The 9,608-nt window shown below is 32.1% G+C and overlaps 1 pseudogene across 1 annotated transcript; it reads right to left on the bottom strand.

Moving 5' to 3' along the window:
- Positions 1 to 230: 230 nt before the first annotated feature.
- LOC145063530 (uncharacterized) lies at positions 231 to 6,440 on the bottom strand (annotated as a pseudogene). Its single transcript, XR_013687979.1, has 18 exons — positions 6,331 to 6,440; positions 6,029 to 6,205; positions 5,776 to 5,957; positions 5,513 to 5,618; positions 5,316 to 5,392; positions 4,046 to 4,124; positions 3,760 to 3,943; positions 3,537 to 3,663; positions 3,357 to 3,437; positions 3,128 to 3,229; positions 2,907 to 3,001; positions 2,704 to 2,778; positions 2,499 to 2,618; positions 2,263 to 2,391; positions 2,076 to 2,153; positions 1,094 to 1,180; positions 914 to 1,000; positions 231 to 837 (listed from the first exon to the last, which is right to left on the bottom strand). The product of XR_013687979.1 is annotated as an uncharacterized LOC145063530 (transcript).
- Between the last annotated feature and the right edge of the window lie 3,168 nt (positions 6,441 to 9,608).

Raw genomic sequence — 9,608 nt, 5'->3', positions numbered from 1 at the left:
AATTAACGATAATTGTGTCTATCTAATTAAGTTTGAATTTAGAGGAAGAGAAGTGTAGTAATTCTAATCATCTAAACAAACAAACCAAAAATGATCTTGTTTCCTTTCATTAATTAAGTATTGATTTAATATTATTTAAATTAGAAAGCTTGAACATTTTTCTAAATTTAAGTTACAACCATTTGGTGACATGTTTGAAATTTGAAATTTAGTTTATTGATTATTTTAAACAAATAAATTTAACCACAAACATATTGTGGATTCGACTCGACTTACCCTATTACATAAGTTGTGTTGGTTTATTTTGACGAGTTGACTATGCCCGATCAACTTTAGTCACCGAGGAACTAGAACACACTATATTTTTGCTACTTCCTTGATGAGTTGAAAACACCAGTGTCCAGATTGGTGATCCGATCTGTGTTGTTGGGTTTCGTTCCCATATGAATCGAAATCTCTAACACCAATTGATAGGTACGAGACCGATCCTAGAGTTTGAGAATAGGTGTAGTCCAAGAATAAATTTTGTTAATGGATAAAATAAAACAACTATGGTGTACTATATTTATAGTGACCTGCTAGAGATACAAGGAAAGCTAAAACATAGGAAAACAAATCCTAATCTAACTAGATTACCAGATAAAAATCCTTATTAGACAAGAAATACCTAAAATAGACTTCCTAATTACTTCTGCTCAAGTTTACTTCATGCTTAAGTTTGAAGCCGACTTAAATATGAAACCAACTTAAACCACCTTTGATACATTTGATTATTAGTAAGCTTAAAGCTTAATTGGCCGCTTGTTGGTTGAAATTCGGATCCATGCAAACAACAACCTACAAAGAAAAGTTATTCATGTTAACGATGTGCATGCAAGATTTCTATCAAGTTGATTGTATTGTATGTGCATACTTTTCCAATGCTTTTTCCGGAATGGATGTGTTCAACTGCATTAACGACAGATTGCACACCCACAAAGCTCTTAGGGTCTATTCCAACCTGATATGATTGCAAAGAAAGAGTAGCATGTGAACTCTATTAGAAAGAACTATCCCAAAGATGCTAATAAAGATATAATAGATATGATGATACCTTTAGCTTTCCAATAGAGAAAAGATGAACCATACTATCTAAATGGCTTTTCCATACGTCATGATAATGGGCTAGGTTGAATCCAATCTGCAAGTTCTCAAATTTTTAACATGAAAGAAGAGAAAGAAAAAAAACATATGCACTGAAGTTTCTGAAGTTATAATTTTCCGATTATATTACAACAATTTCCTACTTCCAAGTAAAATACCAATTTGACTAATAATATTAGAGTTAACAATGGATCGACCTTGGTTGGGTTCGAGTTTAATCCATTTATTAATTGGGTTGAAGATTTCAACCCAACTCAACTTTTTATTTAAATAGGTAGATATTTCCAACCAAACCAACCTATCAAAGTATGATAAAAACACAATCCTAATTTACAAATACAAAGAAATTGTTCAAATAACATTAAAGATATGTAATTTTGAAATGAATTTGAAAAATGGTGCAAAGAAAAAAGATAAGAATTAAGGTTGCATTTTTTAAAACATAAATAATAATACAACATTGTAATTTATAAATTAGTACTTAGATTAATATATAATAATATTTATGTAATTGTTAAATTAAATATATATTAAATTTAAATGGTTTGGTGGGTTGAAATCGAGTTGATAATATTTAATTAAATAGGGTATTTAACCAATCTAATCTATTTAACCAATCTAATCTATTTAATTAAATAGGGTAGAGAGGTTGACCAATTTATCCTAAATGGGTTAAAAATCTCAACCCTAATTTTGGGTTAGGTTGATGTTGGGTTGATAGGTTGGACCGATTTTTGATGGCTCTAAATAATATTGCTAGTTTGTCAAGATGTTACGTATCCATAAACTTATTTGGTTTTTTTTGTTTTCCTTTATGGGTACTTATAGATATTTGGCATCTAATTGAACACATCTCTCAAAATGTTAAAATATGGTTCATTTAGACATTTCATTTTCATGGGATGGATGTAAAACTTGAAACCATTACATACCACAGTCTTGCTCTGTTGGTGAAGTATATCACAAATTCCTGGATAGTTTCTTGGTTCATGTCCTATCCCTTCTTTATACTGAAACAAAAATAGGAAAGATACGTGTGATAAGGGAGAACTATATAGAATTATATAAAATCAAATAAAAAGAACTTAAATACTACGATTTATTTATTAAGTCAATTACCTGAGAGGTGGTTCCAATTACAAGCATTCGTCCGAAAGTTGCTAAGGAGTTGAAGCATGAATCAAACATGTCACCACCAACAGATTCGTAAATAATGTCAGCACCTTTTGGGAATTCCTTCTTAAGAACCTGACAATTTAATTTGTATATATAATTATATAACCTAACGAACAATGTGTATACGTACGTATATAATACTTGAATCGACTTTAGATGATGGAAACTAAGGTACATACATCTGTTACGGATTCATCTTTGTAGTTGATAACTCGATCAGCTCCCAAGTCCCTTAGAAATGTAGCCTTATCCTTACTTCCACATGTTGCAACTACTTTGTTTCCAGCTAATTTTGCGAGCTATATCATCCCAGAAAATCAATCATGAGTAATTCATCAGATATATACAGTTAGATGAGATTATTAAAAAGCTTTAGATAATTACTTGAACTGCAAATTGTCCTGTTCCTCCTGCAGCAGCAGTGACAAGAACTGTCTCTCCAGACTCCATGCGTGCTGCCTGCATGAAAAAGGTAACGTGCAAATGAAGTCTTGGTTTGATATTTATTAATTATAGATGGTTATGGTAAAAATTAATTGAAAAATATGTGTATTACATTTTAATTGAAAATTAAAATTTAATAGAACCTTTTTAAGAGCAATGGATGCTGTAAGTCCAGAAGCAAGCATGGCAACAACTTCAGGTATGGTGATTCGACAGGAAGAATGATTTCTGAGGGTACCTAATAATATAAAATGGTAATTAAAATTAGATAAAAAAAATGGATCCTACACCTTGTAATTTTGCATTTGAGTAAATAGTTTATATAGAGAGATAAAATAGAAAATAATTCAATATAATCATATACCATGATAAATTCAGAGTAAGCTCCAATATTAAGTATTGCTGCTGGAGTGCCGACTTTTAGATTTTTAACCTCATCACCCACTAGAGCAATTATTCCTACAGCCTTTATTTTTTAAATGGTCAAAAACATGAACCAAGTATATATCCAAAATATTTAAAACAAATCCTCGAATCCAGAAATTTAACTCCAATTCTAAAAAGATTCGGTATGTATGATTGTTTAATTATACCTCAAGTCCAGGATAAAATGGAAGTTTAGAGCTGATTTCTTCTTTGGTTCCACTTAAGTAACCATTATTACTATATTCCACCTGTCAAACAAATGATGATTATTAGATGGGTGTGTGATTTTGTGAATAAAGAAAAGCATTAGTATGTGATTTATTGTTATTGGAACCCAAAAAACTTACATCGCCTGCGTTGACTCCAGCATATATGACTTTTAAGAGAACATGATCTGCTTTAATCGGCAATTTCAAGGGTGCACGCACTGTACGTGTAGCATTCCGAAAATTTCTACTAAGTGTGTGAATAATTCTGCATCACAAGTGTCAAATGCCACAAGTACTCGAAATCAAAATATTGGAAATATAATGATGACGAATATATATTTACACACATACACACACTTACAGTTGCTCAAAGCTATGAGGGATCTCGATGGTAGAATTAACAACGGATGAAACTGTTCTTGATGGGATCACTGCCAAGTTTTTTTCTTCTTGAGATGAAGTTGGCAGGTATTCAAGGCCTCCATTGTTTGTGATAAGTAAACAAGAGCCAGCTTTACTTTCATCGGTAATAAGCTGAAAGGCACCTGTTTCATATGATGACAACTCAAACAACTAATTAATTTCCTAATTTAAAGAATCTGTTTTCCTTTACTTCTCTCCTCTAATAAAATAATACAACATAGTACCTTGTATCAATGTATCCATGGAAGTTGAGCTTCCATTGAGGTTAAGAAACTGAAAACCCACATGTTTAGCTTGATTAATCTGCATATATATTAATTAATAATAGTAATTAGTAGAAGTTTAACTGGATAAATCCAAAATTAATGGATTGCATACTTGGAAACTTATTCATATACTTTATGGTCACAAACTCATTAGATTAAAATAAGAATTCAAGGTTAAAATGATACTTTGGGAACTAGCATCGTGTATAAGGTGCATCTCATTACAAGAGATTTCGTACAAAAACACGGTGTTGATTGTAAGTATCATGTATAAGGTACAATCGATTTAGATATCATGTATCATCATGATTAAAGGAGCAAAGAACTTGTGCTTTTTTTGGATAATGACTTTGGTGGAGATGCCATGATAGACCTATCAATTAGGCGGGTTTGTGGCTATCAATTAGGAGCAAATATTACCCACTTTGCTTTAATAACCCTTAGGGTTTTAAATAATCGAATCCACACCCTAAATATACCGAATCAACAAATAACCGACCCATTAATCTGAACTTTTTACAACATTAAATATTCATAATTTTGATGTGGGCGATAAAGTAATGTTTCTCAACAGATACCCGATCCGTATCCACCCAATCAGCAAACACTCGGGAATGTGTGGAGAATAGACAAACCATTGTGGAGCTCATTTCCTCCAAACGGCAAAAGTCAAACATACTTACTAAGGCGTTGGGAATCGTGAATTTTTCTGACATACAAGGGAAGTTTGGAGTGATTAAGTTCAACAAGAAACCGATTAGAAAAAAAGGAGATTTATAGAAGTTTAATCGGAAAGTTGAAGATTGATGGATTGGATAAATATTAGTTAATTAGTTTTTCGAACACTTATTATTTACTAATTTAAGGGCCAAGTTTCTTGTTTCTTATTGAACGTAGATGTAATTCATTAATTCTCATTGACCATTTCAGTAATTTAAGCAAACTTTTACATTTTATTATTTCTACCTTTCTGTGTTAAACAGAAGTCCCACACAACAATATTTCATTTGATTATCTCTTAATTATAGACTTCATATATTTATTTGCATAGACTTGTTTTAGTTTAATCCAACAATATTAAAAAAAGAAGCATATGGTTACAAACCCTAGGCAACTCGCAGGAGATAACTTATTAAATATAAAAATTATTGTTTCGTAAAGAGATCTAGTTTATTCATTTTATAATCATCGTGACAAAGTTAGTCATAAATAAGGAGTTTGGTCTGACCTCGGGGCAAAGCACATTGACACGGATGCCTTTTTCCTTGTAGGAAGAAAGTGATCTTGTAAACATAACCACACCCCCTTTAAAAAAACCACAACAAAACAAAAAAAAAATAAACATCAGAAAACATAATACTATATATATATGAATATAAAAAGAATCTATGGTGAATCAAGATATTTAGTGTAATGTAACTATACCTTTGCTGGAAGAATAGATAGGGTCAGAAATCATTGGATAAAGTCCAGATGTCGAACCCAAATTTATCACCACACCGGGTTTTTTTGCACCTTCCATTATTTTGATCTGCATTTTTTTTTTGGAAATAGATGATTTATTAATGTACTATATAAAACCAATTATTTTTTATGTAAATAATCCTAACATATAGTTTCATCTTCATCTACCGATTTATAGTTCAACATGGTAAAAACAAAGTCAACCATCAAGCATATATATATACCGCTTTGTGGGTGCAATCAATAACTGCTACAAGATTCACATTAACTGCATGTCTCCATGATTTTGATCCATTTGTTTCGTCTTCATAAAATGGCACCGAAGTTTCGATATCAGCGCAATTAATACAAATATCCAAACCCCCGTATACTTCCACGTGCTTTTCAAATGCAGCAGCCACTTCTCCTGTTTATATTGAATAAATGTCATTGAACTTCACAATTTCGATAATAAGTAGGAAAATATGAATAACTCACCTTGGTTACTCACATCGCATCTTACAAAGATAGCAGATGGGAACTTTAATGATCCCGAATGAAACTTGAGATTTTCTTTTTGTGAAAGTGATGCAACCTCTTCCCCTTTCTCAACAGAAGTATCAACCACAGTGACAAATATACCCTTTTTGGCAAGAGCTAGGCAAAGAGCCCTACCTGCATGTATGTATATCACAGTACTAGAGAATCACGAACATCATCCATTTGAAAATAAGTTCTAGAATCAACGACATTGTCTCCATTTTTATGAAAAAAAAAAATATGTAGACAAAGAAATATACCGATTCCGGAGGCACCCCCAGTAACGAAAGCAGATAGGCCTGACTTTAGCTCCATTAACTTTTATGTTTTTGTTTTTGTCTTGAATTTGTACTCTTTCGTTCTTTCTGATACGTACTTTCAATACATAGAGCCATTAGGGATGCAAGATCTACCTACCCCCAGCCATTGGGGATGCAAGATCGCTAAATAAAAAATAAAACACGTGAATCATTACTAAATTTAAAATTTTACTGAAGATTCAAAAGATTTATATTATTTGTTGGGGGGTGGGGGACGCTACTAGCCATAGATATCATAATTAATATGAAATCATAGATTTATATTAGGTCTTCGTGAAACTCCACTTGACATAAGTATAATAATATGCGCCGGTATTAAATGGAATGGTTTATTGAAACTCCACCTAAAATACAAACCCTAAACTAACAATATAAAATAACAAATTAAATATATAGAAAAACGTTTCCTGAATACTTACTTTTCATATATAGAGCCCTATGTTACTCCTTGGCGATCTACCTAACCCCAGCCATTTGGGCGTTCAAAACCGCTAAGTAAAAAATAAAACACATGATGGAGCATTACTAAATCTAAAAATTCACTACAAGAATAAACATTTATAGGGATGAGATCTACAAGGACGATATTTTTCGTTGCTATTGGCTACCTATAGGGACGACATGTCGTCGATATAGAGTTGACAAATTTTTTTGACTTTTGAAGCTACACCGACGACTTCTCGTTTCAGCATGTTAAGCGGGAAAGGAAATGGATTTGGCGCGTTCTAGAAACACCTATTGGGATGACTTATCGCTGTAACAAATAACCAAAAATTAAAAATAACATATTTTTTTAATCAGTTAATGGAAATAATGTTGGGATGTCATTTTGGGGATAACTATAGGGACGACTTGTCGCCCCCATAGCTTTTTATGCTCAAAATTAGAAGAGCAGCCCCCTTCGTTTCATTCACACACGCTCAATCATCAATCTCTCTCTCTCTCTCTCTCTCTATCTCTCTCTCTCGATCAATCGACAATTCTCCAGTGCCAACTTCCTCACCTCCCACTCCCGATAAATCTTCTTCCTCTCTCTCGATCCTCATGCTATTTGCCGAAAACCACCGGTAATTAGCTTCAATGCCGGCGATTCTAACTACCGGCTTCATTTTCACCTCCAGTTACGAATTCTAACGAAAACAAGCCTCACTCCGGCAACCTAGGTTAGTGTTCATTTATTGGGAGCCTCTTCATCTCATCTACTTCAAATCAGGCATTCAGACTAGGAGTACATATATTCTCCAATCATTTCTTATTATTCGTTATGTGTTTTTGAATTTGTTATGTTTTAATGTAGTCTCGAATCATATGATCATCATAATCCCTGATTTTTTCTTTGTTGGACATGTTAGAAGTACGAACTAAGGATTATACCAAATTTACACACTCTGAGAATTCAAACTAAGATCTACTAAGCGCAGATAACTTAATAACAACATCTTAATAGGAGTTTACCATTTGATTGAAATTAAAGTGCTTGATCGTGTTTCTGTCTTTCGTAGCAAATTCAGAATAAGTTCTAGAAATTCATAATTGAAATAAGCAATTTGGAAAGTGTTTGTGCTAATTTTTTTGCCTTAGTACAATAGTAATTATGGCAATGAATTAGCTCTTTACTTTTGTTTTACAAGCTCTTTCATGGAAATTCTATCCCCAACACTCATCCATGAAAGCCGATAAGTAAATCAAAGCATTTTTCTGCTTGTAGACATTTTTGTACTAATGTGCGATGATATTCTTATTGAAATCCTTAAGATTTCTTAATTCTGAGATAATTTGTGAAGATCAGTTCAAGATTGCTTCTTAAGCTTGCAGGTGGAAAGAGTCTTTCCAGAAGAGAGAGACAACAACTAACACGAACAACAACATATATCTTTCGTCTTGTTCCTGTTTTTGTTTTCATTATTGTCCCCTTCATGGAGTTCGTACTTCTTATTTCTTGAAACTTTTCCCTAATATGTTACCTTCTACCTTTCAAGACAAAATGAAAGAACGGGTTTTAGTTCATAACTTCATATCATCTCCTAAACACCAATCAATCAACTTCATAACTTCATATCTTGATTTGATTTTGTTTGTAGGAAACATTGAAAAGGAGGTTAAATGCAAGAATAGAATATGCAAAGTTTCTTCAAGATATTGTTAAAGAGATGGCTAAAGAGGTCCAAAATATTCGAAGTGGAGAAAGCAACAAAACAGCAGTAGAAGATCTTGATGAGTTTTTGAGCAAGGTAAGCTTATAGTTGATACTTTAATCTTTATACTTTTGAGGGTTGTTTCTTTTTGACTTAATCAGCTTAATCCATTAAGGGTAAAATGGTCATTTGGTCTCATCTCATCCATACAATTATTCTCTCTAGAAAAAGAAACGCCTCTTTAGTTCCATTTTGAAATATGCTTTTATTTACAAATAGATTTACAGGTCACAAATTTTGGTGCTTTTTGAAATATGATTTTTGGTGCTTCCGTTGCTAATGATGAAATTTTGGGATTTGCAAAGTTGTTCAATGACGAAATTACCCTCCATAATATCAGCAGGTCAGATTCTCAGTGAATTATGCATCAGTTTTTCTTGAATATGATAGAATTTTCTCACTAAATTATTGAAAACTTTTCTATTTATCAGGCCTCGATTAGTTACTTGTACAAATATATGGGAATCCAACCTTTTCGAAAAGATGCTTACCTTCGTTATATGCTCAAAGAAAAGACTTCAATGGTATATAAATTTATTCATCTTTTATTTATAAAAATCATGAAAATGTGGTTAGTTTATTTACAATTTACATTTTTTTTTATTTTTTGTAGGATTAAGAATGATGTGGATGCTCTTCTGAAGATGAACTTCGTGAAGATTGTTGATGAAATGCGTCAACAATTTTTTTTTATTAAGAAAACTAATTTTTGGAAAAAAATTAATTTGGTCAAACTTTTTCTACAGCTTCGTGATTGGTTGGATTTGTCTCTTAATCACTCTGTTTCATCTTCACTCTTGATTCTTTCAAGGTAAACTGGATTTATTAATCATACTTCATTCCTTGACTCTTTCACAGATGTATATTTGGATCGATGAGGAAAAAGTAAAACAATTAAACACTTTCTATAATTATTCTTATTGTGTTAGTCTTCTTCATTTCTAAAACGAGTCAATTGTTTTCTACTCTTAGACTTTTATAATTTCTTTTATAATGCTCCACTTCATTATATATTTTCAGTAA

Source organism: Lactuca serriola, chromosome 7 (genome assembly GCF_051521515.1).
Source record: "Lactuca serriola cultivar US96UC23 chromosome 7, Lser_US96UC23_V15, whole genome shotgun sequence".
NCBI classification, from domain to species: Eukaryota; Viridiplantae; Streptophyta; class Magnoliopsida; order Asterales; family Asteraceae; genus Lactuca; species Lactuca serriola.
This window is presented reverse-complemented; position numbering and strand designations above follow the sequence as displayed.